We start from the raw sequence: 22,628 nt of genomic DNA, 5'->3' as shown, positions 1-22,628 counted from the left end.
CTAGAACTTCTGCAAAGGCTTTCGAAGCCATCTTCCTGTCTCTGTCTGTGTACCACATGGTGTGAGTTCACACAACCATCACAGTGATTATTCTGTTTTATAGTTTTATACTACTTGCAGTGGCTTCTCTACAATCAATATAAAGTCCAAACTCTTAGCCATGCCCTGTAAGGCCCCTGCTACCTCTCTGCCCAACAACTGAAGGAATAAGTGAACTAGTGCTCTGGTACCGTAACATTAAAAATTAAAGAATCAAACTTCCTCCTGGACCCTCATATACCTCTCTATCTTTCACCCAATTTTAGTGTTCCCTTTTAAGGCAGAATTTCTCAAATGTTATCTGGAGGTACTATAGCTATTTATTATTCATTTACTCTTTACTCTGTTACAATTTGATGTCTTTTCCAAACACAGTTGTGAAATTTCTCAGGGTCATTCAAGATTTATGTGTTGCTGCTACCAATAGATATATTCCTGTCCTGTCTTACCGGGTCTCTGAGTAGCTATAAGAACAGTTTGCCATTACATTTGAAATTCCCTTCTAACTTAGCTTCCCCCTTCCCAAGTAGTCATTCCTTGATCCTTTCCTGCCATTTCCTTCATTTTGGGACCTCAGTTTTGAGAATTCTTCAGGTGTGGGCTCGGCCCTCTTTTCTCTCTACACGCTCATCTGTTCCCAGACCTTTTGATACTATTAATAAGCTGATGGCTTCCCAATGTATATGTACAACACTGACCTCTTCTGAGCTCCAGACCCTGCATCTGACCGCCTCCTTGACATCTCTTTGGATGTCTCATGCCCAAGGAAGAACTCTTAAAAAAAATTATTGTTAATTTTTCCACTACAGTTGATATATATTAGTTTTAGGTGTACAACATAGTAATTAGACATTTACATAACTTATGAAATGATCACCCTGACAGGTCTGGTAGCCATCTGACATCATGCATAATTATTATATTATTGACCACTGCGCTGTACTTTACATCCCCATGACTATTTTTGCAGCTGGCAATTTGTACATGTTAATCGTCAGGAAGGAACTCTTGGTTCACTTCTATGTTCAATCTGCCTGAACCTGGCTTTCCACATCCTGTCTTTGCTATCTCAGTCAGTGCTACCACCCTCCTCCCAGTATCCAATGTCAGAAACCTGGGTACCATTTTTAGTTTCTTCTTCATTGTCCCCCTTTCCCAGCACTTTTAGTTCTACCTTTAAAATATATTTTGGCCCTGGCACCTGTGGCTCAGTTGGCTGGAGTATCATCCCTCCCCCTTCCCCTCCCCTGCCCCTCCCCTCTCCCTCCCCCAAATAAATGAAAATTTCTCTTGGGGCGCGCACACACACACACACACACACACACACACACACACACACATCTTAGGCCAACACTGTTGCCTGGACCTCAGCAGTATCAAGTAACAGGTCAGTTGTCTCTGCTCTGCCATGCTATGGTGCCAGACGCTGCTTACCTGTCAGCAGATGGTGGAATATGGCACCTGTCTCCTCTTCAGCTGGTTTTGTTCCTAGCCTCTTGTCTCTTCATTACTTTCCAATCACACTAACCCAGTCCCCTTTTTTATTTTAGATAGAGAGGGAGGGAGTGAGGGAAAGAGATTGATTTGTTGTTCCACTTATTCATACATTCATTGGTTGATTCTTGTTTGTGCCCTGACATGGGATCAAACCTGCAACCTTGGCATATCCAGACGACACTCTAACCAACTGAGCTAGCCGGCCAGGGACACTGAACTCTTTGGTCATATCCTTGAGCACACCAAGATATCTTCTGCTTCAGAACCGTTGGCTTGCTTCCACCATTTCCTTTCATGTTCTTTCTTTAGCCCTGTGTGGCCAACTCCTCATCTTTCAGGTCTCAACTTAAATATCACCCCTCAGGGAGCCTCCTCTGACCACAGTGACCAGAATACTTCCCTCTCTTATGCTCTATCATAGAAACCTATTTATTTCCTTCAAGTCAGTCATTTAAAAAGTATTTACATTTAGATTTTATTATAGAATACTAGAGGCCTGATGCATGAAATTCATGCAAGAGTAGGCCTTCGCAGCCCTGGCTGCCTCGGCCCTCGCAGCCCCAGCTGCCTTGGCCCTCGCAGCCCCGGCTTCATCTGGAAGGTTGTCCAGACAGTTGTTCTGCTGTTCGGCCATTTGGTCGATTTGCATATTATGCTTTTATTATTATAGATAAGTACCCTGAAAAGGGACTTTCTCTGTTATGTTAGCTGTTCTGTTGTCCGCATCTAGCACAGTGCTTGGCAGTAGTGGGTGCCAGAACAGTGATGCTTATGTTTCCATGTCTTACAGTATGACGTGTTTGATGTGACTCCTCGCCTCCATTTTTTTTTTTTTTAAATAGAGAAAAAACTTAAGTGTTTAGATTTTCAAGGTTTTGTATAATTAGTAAAGTTTACATAATTAGAAAATTAAATAATACTATAAGATTTTTTTATGAAAACAACAGCATCTTTCCTTCCATTTTCTGTTTGCCATGGCAAGTGTTTTCAGCTTTAGCTGATTATCTTACTAATGATGTCTGTATTTGTAATTAACATCCATGGAACGTTATTTACCTACTTTTTAGTTTTAGGAATTGGCTCTTGATGCAAAAATGAGTATTGAGCTCACTTTCATCTACTCCTGCCCCTCTCCCCTTCTCACAAAGATTTTCCCAACCCTCACCCTGCCATTGTAATTGTATTATAATTTCAGTAAGATAAATATGCAATGTTTATTATCCCTATGTAATACTTGCCACAGAAAAGCTCTCAAACACAGATTACTTTCCCTCATAAGACGACTCAGCAGATATTATTTTTCTCTTAATTTTTGGTGTATTTCTAAATATTCAACCCCAGACTCTACCCCAGTTGTAAATCTCCTCTCAATGTAGTCAACTACTTAGAGAACCTATCCAATTCATCCTATTTGGGGAAATTCCTCCCTGAGCATTCTGGTCTTTCTAGGTTGCTTTCTTGGCCCCCCAAAAGCTAGGGCTTCCCCTTCTCACCTGTCCTGAGGACTCCATTTGCCTCTCTTGCATTGGAGCTATCAGTCTCTGGAGCTTTGGGCTTCCTCTCTGTTGGTTTACTACTTCATTTTGGTGGAGCACATTCTCCAGTTTCTTATGGACAAAGGAGGTAAGAGAGGTAATTTTTTGAGACTTGCAGATCTGACAGTGCCTTCTGGCTTTTAACTGCTGGCTTTGATGAAGTTTATAATTCTAAGGTAGAAACCATCTGTTCTCAGAATTTTGAAGCTTCTGCCTTCAAGAGCTGCTCTTGTGAAGTTTCTGCCATCCTGACTTGAAATCTTTTGTATGAAACTATTTTCTCTCTGGAAATTCCATAATGATGTACCTTGGTATGGGTCTGTTAGCACTGAATATGGTGGAAACTTGGCTGGCCTTTTCATGGTGGAAACCTCAGTCTGGGAGATATTTTTTCCTTGACAGTTATTTCCCCTTCATTTTCTTTGATAATGAGCACTATTATTTTGATACTAGAGGCTCAGTGCACGAAATTCATGCAGGGGTGTGTGTGTGTGTCCCTCAGCCCAGCCTGCACCCTCTCCAATCTGGGACCCCTCTCACAATCTAGGACTGCTGGCTCCCAACCACTCACCTGCCTGCCTGCCTGATCACCCCCTAACTACTCCCCTGCCAGCCTGATCAATGCCTAACTGCTCCCCTGCCAGCTTGATTGCCCCTAACTGCCCTCCCCTGCCAGACTGGTCACCCCTAACTGCCCTCCCCTGCCGGCCTGGTCACCCCTAACTGTCCTCCCCTGCTGGCCTGATCGCCCACAACTGCCCTCCCTGCCGGCCAGCTTGTGTGTTGGAGTGATGGTCAATTTGCATATTACCTCTTTATTATATATAGGATTGGCTATTCTCAATTAGCCCCCTAAACTCTCCATATTTCCTGTATTATATCTGTCTTTTTGTTTAACTTTCTTGGACATTTCCTAAGTTGTATCTCATATTGAATTTTTAATCTGCTATTATTTTATTCTAAGCTCTTTTTTATTCTCTGAACATCTCTCTCTCTCTCTCTCTCTCTCTCTCTCTCTCTCTCTCTCACACACACACACACACACACACACACACACACACCATCTTGTTCTTATTTCATGGATGTCCTTTTCTCAGAACTCTAAAGATGCTACAGTTTTTATTTGTTTCTTTAAATTGCTTCTTCAAATTGCTTCTTCCTGTGATTTTTTTTTCTCCTCTAAGTTGCTTTGATGTTTCTGTTAGATGCTTTCCTTAGCATTGGAAAGTCTTGCTGTGTACTCCTGTTTAGAGTAACTATCTAAAAAGACCACTAGAATTTCTTTGAATAGTGGGTAGAGTTTGGCAATTCTGGGCTTCATTCTAGGGTGATCAGGCTGTTTTGTTTGGAAAACCCTGATGTTAGTATTCTTTTTTTTTTTTTTTTTTTAAATATATTTTATTGATTTTTTACAGAGAAGAAGGGAGAGGGATAGAAAGTCAGAAACATCGATGAGAGAGATCGATCAGCTGCCTCCTGCATGCCCCCCAGTGGGGACGTGCCTGCAACCAAGGTACATGCCCTTGACCGGAATCGAACCTGGGACCCTTGAGTCCGCAGGCCGATGCTCTATCCACTGAGCCAAACCGGTTTGGCGATGTTAGTATTCTTAGGTTGTGTTTTATTTTTGTTTTGTTTGTGGTGTGTGTGTGTGTGTGTGTGTGTGTTTGTTTGTTTTAGCTCATGCAGCAGTAATCTTTGTTGTAAACTCTCCTCAGTATGGAATCCTCCATCCAAAGATCCTTTTTTGAGTCTTTTCAGACACTACATTTCCAGTCTCCTAGGTGGGGGCTGGGGCTTTGGAGGCCATCCCTTATCCACGAGGAGTGAGGGACGGATTCTGGGGGTCTAGCTACTTAAACAGACTTTCAGCCAATTTTTCATCCCACATTCACCCCCACTTCCAGAGGAACCTGGTATGCCAGTCCTCAGCCTTTTGGGGGTTTTATGATGTAAAGGAAATTGCTTCTAAGGTGGTCCTAGTTTTGGACCAAACTTTCTCCAGTTTGCTAAGCCAGTTGCCCCTTTTCTATTTGTTCTCCATCTTCCAAAATTGTGTTGCTATCTCTTTTCTACTCTTTTTGTCTTTATTTATGTTTTACTAGTATTTGAGGAGAGAGCAGAACTAAATGCATGTGTTCAGTACTCCATATTCAAATAAAAGTTTCTCTCAACATGGGTTTTTAATTGTTTATGAAGCATTTGATCACATGTGTGAAACGGGTTTCTGTGTACTCTGCGAATCTCAATTTCCCCTACTTCAGTCTTTTCTTACCTACAGTGGGGTGGGGCATTGTGGAAACCCTTGAACTGGGAATTAAGACACTTGGGTTCGATTTCCAGATTTGTTACAAACTGATATGGGCATTCTCTTGTCATTATTTCCTCATCTGTAAGACCAAGGAATTGAAATAGAATAGATGATTTTAAAATCTCTTTATACCCACAGGTTGATTTTATTTCCAAGAAATTAAGATATGCATGTGTAATTTTATTTTATTTTTAGATAAAGTGGAAGGGAGGGAGAGAAGAAGAGAGGGAGAGGGAGGGAGAGAGGGAAGGAGGAAGGGAGAGAGAGAGAGAGAGAGAGAGAGAAGGAGAGAGAGAAACATTGATGTGAGAAAGACACATCGATTTGTTACCTCCCACATGCACCTTGACTGGGGCTGGGATCAAACCTGCAACCCAAGTGTGTGGCCTTGACTGGGAATTGAACCCATGTCCCTTCAGTGTGTGGGCCAATGTTCTAACCACTGAACAATAGCCAGGGCTTCATGTGTAATTGAACACCAGACTAGGAAATAGAGTTGTAGCAACCAGCTGAAGAAATGCAGAATAAGCTTTTCCTGTGTATGTCAGTATGCCTCTGTAACTCTGACATCTTGAAAGTCCCAAGTAAAATTGCAGCCCATATTCTATGAACAAGATATTGTTAAAAAGTTAAAATTTTTAAATTCTTTTCCTCTGGGCTATTTTCAGCTGTTAATAGTTCAGCTCCAAAGCATACTTGGACTCATATTCTCAGTAGTTAGATAAAATGTTCATTTTGAGCCAGAAAAACAGGAGAGAGAATAGAGAATGATGCCTATTTTTCCCCTTTTACCCTCTGGCAGGGGTGGCCATCCTGGTAGCACCCCACCAGGAAATGTGTCCTTCTCATCCCAGCCATGTGTGCGTAGATAATAGTCCCATCTATATTTTTTCTCTCCTCCACGTTGCTGCTTCTGTCGGATGGAAAGGCAGAGTGGACATTGCATGTCACTGTGGTTTTGACTGCTGGCTTTGATCACGAATCCAGTGTGCTCAGTGATGGTTAGTGTAATGACTGAGGAGAACGTGTACTCTGGGAGCCGGTGACCTTGTGCTCAGAGACCGAAGGGAAGTTCCTTAGGATTGTGCGTCACTGAGTGGTACATGAGAGCCGCCCCGCCCCCAGTTACTAGAACAGTCTCCATGCGTTGGGGCGTTGGGGCTTAGGAGTCATTTTGTCACAGTTCCCCAGCTTATTAGGATGCACCTCATTCTTATGCTGACCAGGAACTATTGTCGTAGGGACAGGAGGCCAAAAAGAAAATCTGAGTCCTGAGCATTTGCAGACTCAGGAAAAAAATAGCAGGTCAGAAACTGAACTCAGCACAGCTAGCAGGCTGCCTCTCTGTCAGTCACAGGAACTGTTTCAAATCCTCTGCTTTCCTTTTATCTCTGCTCTACACCCTTTCTCCTCATTCTTAGATCATCTTGCTTCTGAAACCAGAGAGGAAATGGAAACCTTCAGGGGGTACTGCCCCAACTTCTTTTCTCTCCTTCCCTCAAAAAAAAAAAAAAAGTGCGTGTGTGTGTGTGTGTGTGTGTGTGTGTGTGTACGTGTGTACATAAGCCCTGAGTGAACACTCTGAGTCTGAGATGCCTGGGAGTTTTCCAAGTAGAGGTGTCACATAGGCAGTTAGATGTGTGATCCTGGCGTTAAGAAGGGACGTCTGACATAGAGTGATGGATTTGGAACCCTTAGCCTAACGGTGTTAATGTGCCATGGGCTAGGTTACAGAGGAGCGGGCCCTGTGGAGCCCTGACTATCTTCAGAAGTAAAGGTCTAGGCAGGCAGCAGGCACCAACAGGAGGGAAAGGAAAGGACCTCTAAGAGAAGGAAAGCAAGAGAAGAGTCATCAAAAGAAGTCACGTTCAGCTGACCAAAGATTGTTGCAACATCAAATAAGGCAGAAGTGTGAGATGGAGGTTAGGATTAGCAGTGTGCCAGTCATGGATGCCCTTAGCCGGAGCTGGGTGGTGGGGGTAGAGGCTGAACCCCATTGGCAAGGTGCCCACTCACCTGAAACTGTGGCAGCAGTGGGAAGACTTTCAGACTACACAGTGGACAAGGCTGATAAGGTTGCCAATGTTTCCTTTTTATGATAGCCTCTTTATTGTTTTGTTCTGATGATCAAAGCAGTATGTGCTCATTGTAAAAGTTTTAAACATTGAAAAATATGACCGAATAATCCTCATAATCGCACTCCCTCATATGTAATCACTGTTAATCTTTTGAGGCATATCCTTCAAGATTTTTCTGTGCCCATGCTACCACATACACACGCTTTTACAGATTTACTTTTAGAAATCGGGTTGACTGCCCGATAGTCTGTTACAGCTTGTATTTTGGTCTGTAATCTCAGACCTCTCCCTGCCTAAGCAGATGTATTCTGTGGTGCTATAGTATATTCTCTGGGCGTTGGAGTTTTATTTAGGCATTTTTGCTTGTCATATAGTGCTCCCCTGAACATGCTTGTGCATATTATACATTCCTTTCAGATGTGTAAAGGAATTTCTGTGGGACAAGTTCCTAAAGTGGAATTGTGGGGTCAAAGGGCAAGTACATTTGACATTTTGTTAACTGCTACAGTGCCCAAAGAAAAGGGTTTTTTCTTCCTTTTTTTTTTTTTTAAAGAGGGAAGAACTTTGAGCATGAAAAATGTCAATGAGGGGCAAGTGAAGAGTAGGCTGAAGTCACAGGAAAAGTGCCGAATGCTCTACAGTGAGAAGGCCAGTGGGAATGGAAGCCAACGTGTGTGGCGGGGGGGGCGGGGGAGGGGAGCCTTTGGGCTGAGGAGGTGGAGAGGATGAAAGGGGGCAGGGCCTCAGTGCTGGCATGTGGCAGGCACTCAACAAATACTTGTTGGTTGACTGCATAAAGGAATGTCGTTTGATTAAGCCATGGAATTTACTGATGTTTCCATCAGGAAGCATCTAGTTTCCCACTTCCTCTGCGTAATAGAAGGTTAGGATTTCCTACTGAAACTGGTGAAGGAGGAGTTGGAGATTTGGAAGGCTGTTCTTGCTTAGTGAGCGAAGTTGCCACGGTCAGATGGGATGCTGAGTCTAGGTATCTCTTACCTTCCTCTCCAATCACCCTGTAAAGGCCTCTTGGTTCTGAGGCCTTCATATCTCTGGACTCTATCTAATTCTGTTCACCCCCACTATTATGGTCATTGTGTTAGTTCCAGCCTGCACTTAAAAAAAAAATTATTGATTTCAGAGAGGAAGGGAGAGGGAGAGAAAGAAATATCAATGGTGAGAGAGAGTTATTGATCAGCTGCCTCCTGCATGCCCCACACAGGATCTAGCCGGTAACCCAGGCATGTGCCCTGATTGGGAATCGAACCATAACCTCCAGGTTCATAGATTGATGCTCAACCACTGAGCCACACTGGCCGGGCCAGCCTGTACTTTCTTATCAGAGCAGCCTCTCAGACGGTCTCCCATCTCCTCTTGCGCATGACTCAGGACTCTCTTTTTCCACTCCCCAGCCCTGTGCAGGCAGGCACCTATTCCCCCTGCATGGTCACTTCTTATGTTTGTTTACCTACAGCCTTCACAAGTAAACGCCTTAGTGGCCATTTTACATCCCCTAAGACCTACTGTATTGCTTAGCTCATATTGCATGCTAAATAAATGAGAGATATTGTTTTACTAGTATATAGGAAAGTCTGATGCTTATATTAACTTGGTACATGAAAAGGAAGGACAAGGACAAAAACAGGCATGAGATGAACTCACAAAGGTCTGGGAATTTAAGACATTTGATCCTTGAATAAGCTTCAGGATTGTTACTCCCTCCCTAGGGAGAGGCAGTCTGATTTACTTATGTGTCATTTGTATTATTTTTATAATTAGCATGATAAATGCATATTTTGAGAAAATTTAAATGCCTCACATCTCAGGTAATTTGGCTATATTCAGATCATTTGCATATTTAAAAAGATTACAGTGAAAGAACTATGCTTTGTGGTATTTTCTAGAGTAGAAATGCCTCACCCTTCTCAGCTGCATCTGGCCAGCCAGAGGTTAATCACACGATTGAAATCTCTGGTGGGATTCTAAAAGGAACAGCCTTCCAAGCCACTAAATCAAGAGCTCCCAAATTGGGAGGGAATGTTCCCATTTGGATCTTCCTGCTCCCTTGCATCTCCATGCACCACCCCCATCTACTGGGAGAGTAGTAGCAGGTCCTTACCAGCTGGCAACTGAACTAGAATTTCAAGTTACATAATCAAAGTGTAATGAGAGAAAAGACACAAGGAGTTGCTTATGTGTGTGTGTGTGTGTGTGTGTGTGTGTGTGTGTGTAGCAAACAGCAGGGTTCAAAGCTTCTGAAGCATTAGATTCGCAGCTGAGAAATGCTGTGGTCAGAAGACCGTGAGAATCACTGGGACCTTGCAGAGAGGTGCTTGTCTCGAGGATTGCAGTTTTGGAGGAAGAGACCTGTGGCCTGGGATCAGATGCTTCTGCCTGTGGCTCCTCCCTCCCAGCCGGGTCCAAGTTTCCCTTAAACAGCCACCTATTTGTAGCACAGTGGATGTGTCCACAGCAATTAGAATGGCCATCACCCAGCCACTTCTTCAGCAGAAGGAAGTGACTGGGGTCAGATGTGGGTGCCCCACTTCTGAACACTTTCCTGAGGAAGAGGAGGCTTTGCTGCCAGGGTTGCACTTGACGCCCTCCTTGCCTGACTGCTGAGTAGAGCCAGCAGAACGGGTGGTGGTTGGATATAGGCACTTACACTATTTAGCCTCAAATAATAGTCTGACCTACTAAAATCGATTTATTTAGAAGGAATTTTTGTCATTTTAGTCCATTTCTTACCTGGTGGCTTAAGAAAATGTGCCCATACATTCAAAATTTAAAGAATGGGTGTGATTTAGAACTCTATACTAATAAAGGGGTAATATGCTAATTAGACCAGATAAACTGGACATCTTCCGGTTGTCTGGTCCTCCTTCCAGACAAAACCACGGTGGCAGGGGCCGAGGCAGAGGTGGTTAGGGGTGATCAGGCCAGCAGGGGCAGGCAGGCAGAGGGGTTAGGGGTTATCAGGCAGGCAGGTGAGTGGTTAGGAGCCAGCAGTCCCGGATTGTGAGTTGGACATCCCCCGAGGGGTCTCGGATTGGAGAGGGTGCAGGCCTGGCTGAGCCCCCCCACCCCCATTCCATGCACTGGGCCTCTAGTATCTAAATAATAACACAGTAGAAAATGCATAAACATGAGGTCTACATGTTTCTTGAGTTTTCTTAGTTTTCAATATCAGATTGAATTTACATGCACTTTCCTCATTTCTGTTGTTACACAACGTTTAATAAACTGCCATTAGCATCTTTATTACTTGACATATCCCAAAGGCTATATACTATATGCCCCTTTAAAAAAAAACACTTTAGGAAGGTTCAAACATAACACTTTTTCCTCTCATTATGTAACACTTGCAGCTAATATTTACCTAAGGTTTATTATGTGCAGGTTCAATGCTAAACACTTCATATGCCACAACTCATTTCATCTTCAAAACAACCCCACGGGGAAGTGCTATTCTTCAGGTTCAGACAATGAAATATCGAAAGGTAGAATAGGCTGCCCAAGGTCAATAGTTAGGAAGTGGTGTCTGGAGTTTGACTTCAGGTGTGTCTGACCCCCGCAGCCAACCTTACTGACAGAAGGCATTCTTTGAACAGGTAAGTATGGAGTGCCTAACATGGCCCACGCACTGTTCTAGGTGCTTAGGATTCAACTACAAACCAGGTGAAATCTCTGCCCTCATGGAACTCAAAGAATATAGAACAAGTAATTATTAATTATGTGCTAAAGAAAAGTACACAGGGCAAGGTGACAGAGAATGGGGCCCTATTCTGAGGCTGTTAGAATTTCAGGAACGGCCTCTCTTGAGGTAGGGATATTGAACAGTTAGCAAGAGAGCAAGCTTCCTAAGACCAAAAAATAGTTATCAGGTAGTAGTTACAAGCATAGCAGCCTACGGGCTCCTGGGTCAGATCCCAGTCCTCTGGCTTATGAGCTGTGTGATCTTGGGCAAAGTACGTGACTTCTTTGTGCCTCTTCATTGGTGACGTAAAGCTAATGATAGTACTTACCTTTACCCTATAGGGCTATTGTGAGGATAAAGTGGGTTCATATATGAAAAGAACTTAGATATAAAACAGGCACTAGAATTTGATAAGCAGTCTTATCATATTAGTGTTAAGTGCTAGTTATTATCTAAGCCCTATGGGTGGTGAGAAGTCAAGAGCTGGTTTCTGGGTAGATTTTGAAAACTCAGCTGACTGGATTTAGAGGAATTGGGTGTCTGAGGGAAAGGAGTCAGGGATGACTCCAGGAATTTTGGTCTGATTAATCTGGTGGATTTGGGGGTCATTTATCAAAACGGGGAAGTATGGGGTATAGTACAGTTCAGTATCATTAAGACCATTCTCATTGTGCAACCGTCCATCTCCTAAACTTTTTTATCTTGAGGAACTGAAACTCTGCTCCCTTTGAACAACCACTCTCCATTCTTCCCTCCCCCCCCCCACCTTTCGCAACCACCATTCTACTTTCTATATCTTTGAATTTGACTACTCTAAGGACTTCATATTAGTGGAATCACATAATATTTATCCTTCTTTTTTTAATTAAAATTTGTCCTTTTGTGGCTGGTTTATTTCACCTAGCAGAATGCCCTCAGGATTCATCCACGTTGTAACATGTGTCAGAATTCCCTTTTTAAAGCTAAATAATACTCTGTTGTATGTTTTGTTATCTATTCATCGTTGTTGGAAACTTAGATTGCTCCCACCTTCTGGCTGTTGTGAATAATGTTAATGTGAACATGGGTGTGCAAATATTTGTTCAAGTTCCTCTTCATTCTTTTGAGTATATACCATATAGTTTTATCATCTAGTTTTTTCACATTGAAATATATTATTGGAATTTTCCGTGTCATAAATATTATTTTACAAAATGATTTTTAAATGATTACATTATATTCTACCATGTAATATATTTAAGTAAGCATTTATATTTCCTAGAAATAAAATTTGTAAGATTAAAGGATATGACTGATAGTAAAGCTTTTGCTACCTTTGCCAAATTGCCATCCAGAAAGCTCATACTACCTGACACGCTGGATACCTGTGTGTGCTCCCTGTCCCTCTGCTAATTAGACAGCATTAACTCTTTTCTGTCACTTTGATAATTAAAAATGGTATATCAATTCCAGTTTTCCTTTTAGACAAATTGAGGGTTCACTTTCTGGATTAGAGTTGATTACTAGGGGAAATCAATTTGGTAAATACTCAATTTGTGAGAGAATGAGAAAAAATGACTATCTGTGGGGTTCTTCCTTCTGAGTCTGTCATTAGAAGGCAGTTAGGTGCAAGCCTTTTTCTCTGTGTGTATGTGACAGACTGCTGCAATAGGGTTTTGAGTTCTGCTGTTGTGTGCTGAATACATTCTTAGTTACAGTTCCACAATTTCTTAAAATTCAAAAATCGAAAAAGTGCTGGAAAACAGTAGTTTCTGGTAACTCATTTGGTGATAGAACCTGACAAGTCTGAACTCATTGGATGGAAAAACCAGACCTCAAGCATCATGAGACTGTATTTTTTATTTATCCCATTTAGACTGACTGTTCACATTTTTTACTGCAAAATAGGAAGATGTTTGTGTAAGGGGTGCTGCCCCAGAGCCAATTAGGGGTGCATGGTAACATACAAGTAACATGTAAGAGTTTTTTCCTTTATTAAGAATTTTTTATTTTCAACTACAGCTGACATACAATAGTATATTAATTTCAGGTATACAACATAGTGATTACACACTTATATAACTTACTTAGTGATCACCCAATAACCCTAGTACCCATTGGACACCATGCATAGTTATTAAAATATCATTTACTACTAGAGGCCCAGTGCATGGGCTCCCTCCTCTCTGGTTCCGGGTGCGTCACCTGAGAACCACAGCTGCCAAGTCACCGCAGCTCGGCAGCTTCTACATTGAGCGTCTGCCCCCTGGTGGTCAGTGCGCGTCATAGCTATCAGTCGGAGCATCTGCCCCCCGGTGGTCATTGTGTGTCATAGCTGCCAGTTGGACAGTAGGATGGTCGAATGGTCGCAAGGCTTTTATATACATATTTTCTATGCTGTACTTTACATCCCCATGACTATTTTGTAACTACCATTTGTGCTTCTTAATACCTTCACCTTTTTCACCCATGTCTCAATCCCCCTCCCACCTGGCAACCACCAAAATGTTCTCTGTCTTTGAATTGGTTTTTGTTTTGTTTGTTGTTTTTAGGTTCCACATATAAGTGAAATCATCTAGCATTTGTCTTTCTCTGACTTATTTCACTCAGCACAGTGCACTCTAGGTCCATCCATGTTGTTGCAGATGCAAGATTTCATTTTTTTAATGGCTGAGTCATATTCCATTGTTTATATATGCACCACTTCTTTGTCCACTCATCTATTAACATAAACTTTGATTGCTTCCATATTTTGGCTATTGTAAATAATGCTGCAATGAATATGTGGATATGGATGTGTTTTAGAATTAGTGTTTTGGGTTTCTTCAGATAAATACCCAGAGGTGGAATTGCTGGGTCCCTATTTGTCTCTTATTATAGCCTTTGTTTTGAAGACTGTTTTGTTGGTATAAGTATTGCTACCCCAGTTATTTTTTTGTTTTTGTTTTTTTAAATTCTCATCTGAGGATATATTTTATTGATTTTTAGAGAGAAGAAGGGTGAAAAAGTGTGTGAGAGAATGTCTGTGTGTGTGTGTAAGGGAGAGAAACATTGATCAGTTGCCCTCTGTACATGCCCTGACTGGGGGTAGAACCTGAAACCCAGGTATATGCCCTGACTGGGAATTGAACCAGCAATATTTCGGTGCACAGAACAATGATCCACCAACTGAGCTACTTTGGCCAGGTTTGTTTTCAGTTTTGTGAAATATTTTTTTTTATCCTTTTACTTGCAGTCTGTGTGTGTCTTTTGATCTGAAGTGAGTCTCTTCCAGACAGCACATGTAAGGAAGGGTCTTGTTCTGTTATCCCATTCAGTCACTGTATGTCTTTTGATTGGAGCATTTAATCCATTTACATTTAAACTAATTAGTGATATTTATGTAGTTATTGCCTTTTTATTATTCATGTTTTTTTTTTTTTATCTCTCTGTCTTCTACTTAAAGAAGACCCTTTAACATTTCATGTAATACTGGTTTGGTGGTGATTAACTCCTTTAGATTTTTCATACCTGGGAAGCTCTTTATCTGTTCTTTAATTCTAAAGGATAGCTTTGCTGGGTAGAGTAATCTTGGCTTTAGGTCTTTGCTTTTTAACACTTCACATATTTTGTGCCAGTTCCTCTGGCCTACAAAGTTTCTGTTGAGAAATCAGCTGACAGTCTTACGGGAGCTCCCTTATAGGTAATTAACTGCTTTTCTCTCACTACTTTTAAAATTCTCACTTTGTCTGTAACCTTAATTATGATGTCTTGGTGTGGGCCTCTTTGGGTTCCTCTTGTTTGGGACTCTCTGTGCTTCCTAGGCTTGTATGTCTATTTGCTTCACCAGGTTAGGGAAATATTCAGTCATTATTTCTTCAAATAGGTTTTCAATTCCTGGCTCTCTCTCCTCTCCTTTTGGTATCCTTATGATGCAAGGTTTGCATGCTTGATGTTGTCCCAGAGGCCTCTTAAACTATCCTCATTTTTTATTCTCTTTTTCTTTTGGCTGTTCTGATTGGGTATTCTCTGCTACCTCCTGTTCCAAATTGCAGATCCAATCCTTCCTCTGCTTTATCTAATCTGTTGATTTTCTGTAATGTATTTCTTCCTTTTTGACTGGTTCTTTAAATAGTTTCTATGTTCTTTTTTATGCTGTTGAAGTTCTCACTAAGTTCCTTGAGCATCCTTATAACCAGTGTTTTGAACTCTGTATGTGATAGATTGCTTGCCTCCATTTAATTTAGTTTTCTTTCCTGGAGATTTCTCCTGTTGTTTTATTTGGGGCATGTTTCTTTGTCTCCTCATTTTGGCTGCTGACTTCCTATGTGGTTTCTATGTATTAGGTGGAGCTGTTATGTCTCCTAGTCTTGGTAGAGTGGCCCTATTTAGTATGTGTCCTGTGGGACCTTGTGGTACAGTCTCCCTTGTCACCTGACTTGGTGTGTCCCTTGTGTGGGTTGTGTGTGCCCTCCTGTTATAGTTGAGCTTTGATTGCTGGTTGGATGAGCTATTATATAGGGACTGACCATTTGTAGCAGGATTTGCTTTAGCGGGGCTCTGATTCCTCCCTAAATTGCCCTTTGAGTGTGACATTCATGAAGGTGGTTGGGTGGTACTCTGGTGTGGTTTGAAGTTTCCCATGGGGGTATGTTGGTTCTGGGGCTTCTTGGGAGGTTCAGGCCAAGGTCAGCTGCTGCCTGTGCCCTGCTTGGGGCCACCTGGTATGAGCTACAAAGTGATCTACAGATGGTTGCCACTTGTGCTGGGCTTGGAGATGCCTAGGAGAGGCTAAGCTGTGAACTGAGGTTAGCTGCTGTTAGTCCTTAGTTGGGGCTGCTTAGCAGGAAATGCAGGGCATGCCAAGGCTAGATGCTGCTTGTTTGGGGTTTATGAACATTTGAGAGATTTTAGCAGAGTCCCAGTATGAGACAAGATAGGTCGTTTGTATGGAAAAGCATCTGGACAGGCTTTGGGTGGGCCAGCAAGTTGGGTAGGGTAGGGTCTCAGTGAATTACTTGGGCGGGCTAACAGTGTTAGCCAGGTTGATGGAAATGCAGATATGGTGCCAGTCTGGGCCTGCAGGGGGAGGGCTTAGCAATGATCCATGGCTTCCTTAGCACTTCTTTCTGGGAGAAAGCTGCCCCTCCCACCTTTGCCTTGAAGCCAGACAGTTCAGTTCCTCTCAGTAAGTCCCTGAGCTTTTCAAGCTGCTGCTCCAGCACCAGAGCTAAGATCTAGTGACCCCTTCAACAGGTAAGTCCATGTGGGCCCTTTAAGAGGGCACCCAAGACCTAAGCCGCCTTTAGTCTGAGCCACTGTTCCTGCTGGTTTTCAAGCCGAAAGTTATGGGTACTTCTCTTCCTGGCATTGGAATCTTGTGCTAGAGAACCTGGTGTGGGGCTGGGATCCCATCATCTTTAGGGCAGTGGTTCTCAACCTTCCTAATGCCGCGACCCTTTAATACAGTTCTTCATGTTGTGGTGACCCCCCAACCATGAAATTATTTTCGTTGCTACTTCATAACTGTAATTTTGCTACTGTTATGAATCGTAATGTAAATATCTGATATGCAGGATGTATTTTCATTGCTACAAATTGAACATAATTAAAGCATAGTGATTAATCACAAAAACAATATGTAATTATATATGTGTTTTCTGATGGTCTTAGGCGACCTCTGTTCACAGGTTGAGAACCGCTGCCATAGGGGAACCTCTGCAGTTGAGACATCCCTCCTAATTTTTAAACTGCTGAGTGTGTGTGTGTGTGTGTGTGTCCAGCCCATTCCGTGCCTTTGTCACTCCTGCCTGTCTCAAAGTGGCTTCTTCTGTATGTCCTTAGTTATAGGACTTCTGTTCAGCTAGACTTCAGGCAGTTCCCAGTGCTGGTTATTCTCTCGTTTAGTTGTAGTTTTAAAGTGGACATGAGAGGAGGCAAGGGCGGTGCTTACCTATTCTGCAGTCTCCATTGGAAGCCTGTCGAGTTTTTTCTTTCTGAATTCTGAAACACAAAAGTCTTTGCATCAGAGGTGTTGGATGAGGGAATGTGGACTTACAGATTTTTCTTTTCCCTTACGTTTTTATATTCTCATCCCTCCTATCCGTCAAAAATGAATTTTGAAATCAGGCCAGCTCTGGAAGTGAAGCATGGGGTTATGACTCACATGTGTTCTGAGTTTAAAGACAATAGAAATTTAAGAGTGGTGTCTTTCATCCCAGGACATGTATAATCACTGTAATTTGGGAACTGACAGGTCAGTGGCTAGAACCAAGTTTCAGCTGAGCCATACCCCACTGCAAATTTGGGGTGATCTTTAGCTGGGAACCCTGGGAGTCTTGGAAGATCTGAAACAGTTGAACTATGAAGGGATAGTGATAGCTTTCCAAGATGTTGTTGGAACGTATTTCTATAATTAAAACCGTTCGTCCTTTATAGAACATCAGTTGTCTTAGCCAAGTTTTTAAAAAGCAACAATAGCCCTAGCTGGTTTGGTTCAGTGGATAGAGCATCAGCCTGTGGACTGAAGGGTCCCAGGTTCGATTCCAGTCAAGGCAATATGCCTGGGTTTCAGGCTCGATCCCCAGTAAGGGGCATGCAGGAGGCAGCCAATCGATGATTCTCATCATTGATGTTTCTCTCTCTCTCTCTGCCTCGCCCTTCTTCTCTGAAATCAATAAAAATATATTTTTAAAAAAGCAACACCAAATTAGTTAAATGAAATAAAATCAATTACATGATTGCCTATCATTAATATTATTAAATCTAAATAAAAATATTATTAAAATAGTAAATATTGCAGAAGTGGAAAAGTTGACTCAAATTCATGTGGAACTGTAAGAGGTCCTCAGTAGCCAAAACAATTTTAAAAAGGATGAATGAAGTTGGAGGATTCACATTTCCTGATTTCAATATTTTTATAAAACCACAGTAATTAAAACAGTGTAGTACTGGCATACAGATAAACATATAGACCAATAGAATAGAATTGAGAGTTCAGGACTAAATCTACATATCTATGACCAATTGATTTTTGAAAGGGTGTCAAGTATATCTAATGAGAAAATAAGAGTGTTTTTAACAACTGGATTTCCACATGCTAAAAATTGGAATGAAGTTGGACCTCTACCTCATATTGTATTCAAAAATTAACTCAAAATGGATCAACAACCTAAATATAAGAGTTAATGCCATAAAACTCTTAGAAAAAACTTAGAGATAAATCTTCATGACCCTGGATTTAGCAATGCTTCTTAGATACTATACCGAAAGCATGAGCAACAACAATGGATAAATTGGACTTTATCAAAATTAAAAACTTTTGTTCATCAAGGACATTCACAAGAAAATGAAAAGACAGCTAACAGAGAGGGAAACTATTCGGAAATAATATATCTATAAAGCTTTAATACCCAGAATATATAAAGAACTCCTACAACTCAGTGAAAAGACTTCCTAATTGAAAATGGACAAAGGATTTGAGTAGACATTTCTCCAAGGAGATATACAAATGGCCATGAAAAGATACTTTGCATCATTTGTCATTAGGGAAATGCAAATCAAAACCAGAACACCACTTCATACCTGCTAGAATTGCTATAATTTTTTAAAAAAATCTGAAAATAACATGTCAACAAGGATGTTGAGAAGTTGGAATCCTCATACACTGCTGATGGAATGTAAAATGGTACATCAACTGTGGAAAATAATTTGGCGGCTCCTCAAAAAACTAAACATATAATTACTATATGACTCAGCAATTCTACTCCTAGGTTTATACCCAAAAGAATTGAAAGCAGGATCCTGGCCGGTATGGCTCTTAGTTAGAGTGTCAGCCCATGCACCAAAGGGTCTCGGGTTCGATTCCCAGCCAAGGGCATGTGCCTGGGTTGTAGGTTCAATCCAGACACATCAATGTTTCTCTCTCCTTCTCTCCCTTCCTCCTTCCCTCCCACTCTCTCTAAAAATCAGTGGAAAAAAAATGTCCTCAGGTAAGGATTAGCAACAAAAGGAATTGAAAACAGGGACTCAAATAGATATTTTTATGCCATTGTTCATTGCAGTATTATTTGCAGTAGCCAAAGGGTGAAAACAACCAAAGTGTCCATCAGTAGATGAATAGATAAACAAAATGTGATATATGCATGCATACAATGGAATATTAGTCATAAGGAATGATACATGCTACAGCATCAATGAATCTTGACATCATTATCGTAAGTGAAATAAGCCAGAAGCAAAAGGACAAATATATGATTCTCCAAATATCTAGAATAGGCAAATTCATACAGGCAGAAAGTAGAGGCTATCATGGACTGGGAGGCAGGAGAAAACGGGGAGTTATTGCTTAATGGGTTACAGAGTCACTGCGGTGATACAAAAAATTTTGTAAGTAGTAGTGATGGTTGCACAACCTGGGAAATGGAACTGATACCACCAAATTGTACACTTAAAAATAGTTAACAAAAATTTTATCTTTAGTATATGTTAACACAATAAAGAATTTTTTTTTTTAAAGATGGTAAAGGAACCAATGAATTCAGCTGAAATCTGATAGGTTTGTGATAGTCATTGGGCCTTTCTACAAAGGCATTAGCTAATCTGATTGGGGTGTGAGAATGACTCATGTGATGGTTGTTTCAGCTCTTCAGAAGGAGACATGTTTAACTTCCAGGCACATTTTTAGAGCTGAATTTGAAGAAGGGGAGGATTGTGGAAAAAAGAAAAGGCAGTGCATAAGAGGAGCTAAAACAACACCAAACATCACTGGCAATGCAGCAAGATGGAGAAAATTGTGCTTACTGACGATCTTCTCAGGGGCAGTAGAGTTATTTGTGGATGGAAAAAATCCTTAGAATAACCACGTAGGGTAGGGCTGGGAAGGTGAGATGCCCAAGGGACTCACTGAACCCTTCTGCTGCCAGTTCAGCTGTGGAGTCTTGTACTTGGGTAGGAGCATGTGTCAGATGTGTTGCTGGTGCAGTGGGCAGAGTGGAAGAGAGGCTGAGCCCCTCCTTTTCATAAGTATTGTCCAAATATTTGAAGAATATAATCATGAAGGGACACTATATTATTAGCCTGCTTTGTGTGTGGACATTATCTCAGTGTGGCCCAGTGCAATAGGTTTCTGGAAATACAAAAACTCTCATTATTATGTAGGTAATTAAATTGCATTCTGAGGAACTGAAGAGCACTATTAACTTTCGAGAGTGACAAAGAGCACTTTTGTCTTTTTCAAGATGGGGAAAAACGAGAACTCTAATGGAAACCATCAACTTGAACTTGGAATTTGCATTCCAGAAATGATTAGAGGAGAATGCCTCATTTTTTTCATTTAAATATTATGGTCATTGAGTTTATATGCCAGTAGCAAGCTGGTGTCAGATTGAGCCATCCAGATTCAGAAAAAAAGGGAAACATTTCCTGATTTACATTTCTTTTTATTAAAAGTAGTAGCCAAGAGTGCTTAGGACATTGAGGTCGTTCGAAAATATTTGCTAAATTAATGTTATCTTTTTCTATGTTCTAATTTATTTTATTTTTATATTCAAAAGGGAGTGAATGGCAGGGATAGCCAAGGTAAAAAGTAACATAGAAAAATTGGTGCCTAACAATGTTAAGGGTGCCAAAATTTATTAGAGATTAAAGTTAAAAAGTAATAATAGCCAATATTTAAATAGTACTTAACAGTTTTCAAGTCACTTTTATGTGTCCACAATTTATTCTTCACAATGACCTTCTGATGTAGGTATTATAATATACATTTTATTGATGTATTCTCCACAATGACCTTCTGATGTAGGTATGGTAATATACATTATATTGATACATTTTTCACAATGACCTTCTGATATAGGTATTATAATACACATTTTATTTGTGTGTTCTCCACAATGATCTTCTGATCTAGGTACTATAATAAAGCTTATATTGATATATTCTCCACAGTGACCTTCAGATGTAGGTATTATAATATACATTTTATTAATGAGGAAACTGAGTCTTTGGGCTAAGTGATGTGCCTAAAGCCATAGGGTTTTACTGTGTAAAGGTCTTAAAATTCAAGCCCACTGTCCTAGGTGGATACAGCCATCTTAATCTTGAAAGAAAGTCTCCCGTCTTTGTGTTTTATGTTTCATTATTGCCTTTCCTTTCACTAGTACTGACTCTTTGGCTCCATTTTAGAATTTAATATCTCATTTAATATTATAGGACCTGTAATCTGCAGGTTTACAACCTCTCTATAATATGGGAAATTGATTTTTCCCAACCTAATATTCACCAAAATACTGTAGATCCTGCTAAACAGGCCAGAGAAAGAGATACTGGAAACCATATATGACTACCACAGTATGATGTGAGGCCTGAGGGATAGACTCAGCTGTAAGTGATGTGTGGAGTGAGACTGGGCAGGCCTCATAATATTTGGAAAGTATGGAATGATGGGAAATGGTCACTCAGGGGTGTGATTGCTTTAAGAATGGTGGTTGGGGGTTTTGGCATTCAAGTCAAGCATTATATGTATTCTGAGACCAGTTTTCAGAGACTTCTAGTCAATTGGGAGAAGAGTTTTCAGGTACAGGACTGTTTGGCAGATCACTAGACATCCTGCCTAATCTGGATATGTGAACACAACCTCATTCCCAAGGTGATATTGACCATTCCTTTGACATCTCTTTAGTTGTACATTCACTAGATCATAGGATTCAGGAGGACAGTTTCTATACTTTCTTCATCTTAGTATTTGTGCTCATATTATCTAACTTATATCGTTAGCACATGAATGAATGTCTTTAGCTATTTGCCAGAATTTCACTGCTGTGGTTTTCAAAATACGTTAGTCTGTTATTTGTTAATTCTTTTGACTTATACTTACAATACTATCTTAATTCTTTTTTATTTTTTAATTTATGTCAGAGAGGAGGGGAGAGAGGGATAGAAACATCAATGATGAGAGAGAATCATTAATCAGCTGCCTCCCCCACATCCCTTACTGGGGATTGAGCCTACAACCCGGGCATGTTCCTTACCTGGAATTGAACAGTGACCTGGTTCATGGGTTGATGTTCAACCACTGAGCCACACCTGCTGAGCTATCTTAATCTTAATTCTTTATCAACTTCGATTCAGCATTGGTGCCGCCTTGGAATTATTCATAGTAGCTCAAGAGACAAACTATTAAAAAAATTGGAATTGGACAGATTAAGATTCCTATTGTGTCAGTTCTGGGGGGTGACTTCAGGCAACTAGTAACCTTGAATTTTCATCTTTGGTTAAAGAAGATTAGATAAGATCAGACATTTAGAAGTGCCAGGCACCAAAAATAAACACATTCACCAAATTCTGATTACATTTTTTTCATATCTCTGGGTCTGTGTACATGAACTTTATATTTATATAGTGCTTTGTATTTTTACAACATGCTTTTGAATTGCCATTTGTATCTTTACACAACCCTGTAAATAACCAGGGAGAGTAATTTTATTATCAGCTTCAGATAAATAAACTGAGAA

The 22,628-nt window shown here is 40.9% G+C and overlaps 1 protein-coding gene across 5 annotated transcripts in view; it reads left to right on the top strand.

Annotated features, from left to right (window-relative positions):
• ANO6 (anoctamin 6) overlaps window positions 1-22,628 on the top strand; it is a 192,175-nt gene that overhangs the window by 57,434 nt on the left and 112,113 nt on the right. The window contains exon 1 of one of the 5 annotated variants that reach the window (XM_036300890.1): window positions 16,330-16,371. The exons of the other annotated variants lie outside the window; for them this stretch is intronic. The gene's annotated coding sequence lies outside the window, so the exon portion shown is untranslated. Of the gene's footprint in view, window positions 1-16,329; window positions 16,372-22,628 lie in introns of those variants that run through there. 5 annotated transcript variants of the gene reach the window in all.

Source organism: Myotis myotis, unplaced genomic scaffold, assembly GCF_014108235.1.
Source record: "Myotis myotis isolate mMyoMyo1 unplaced genomic scaffold, mMyoMyo1.p scaffold_m19_p_3, whole genome shotgun sequence".
NCBI lineage: Eukaryota > Metazoa > Chordata > Mammalia > Chiroptera > Vespertilionidae > Myotis > Myotis myotis.
This window is presented reverse-complemented; position numbering and strand designations above follow the sequence as displayed.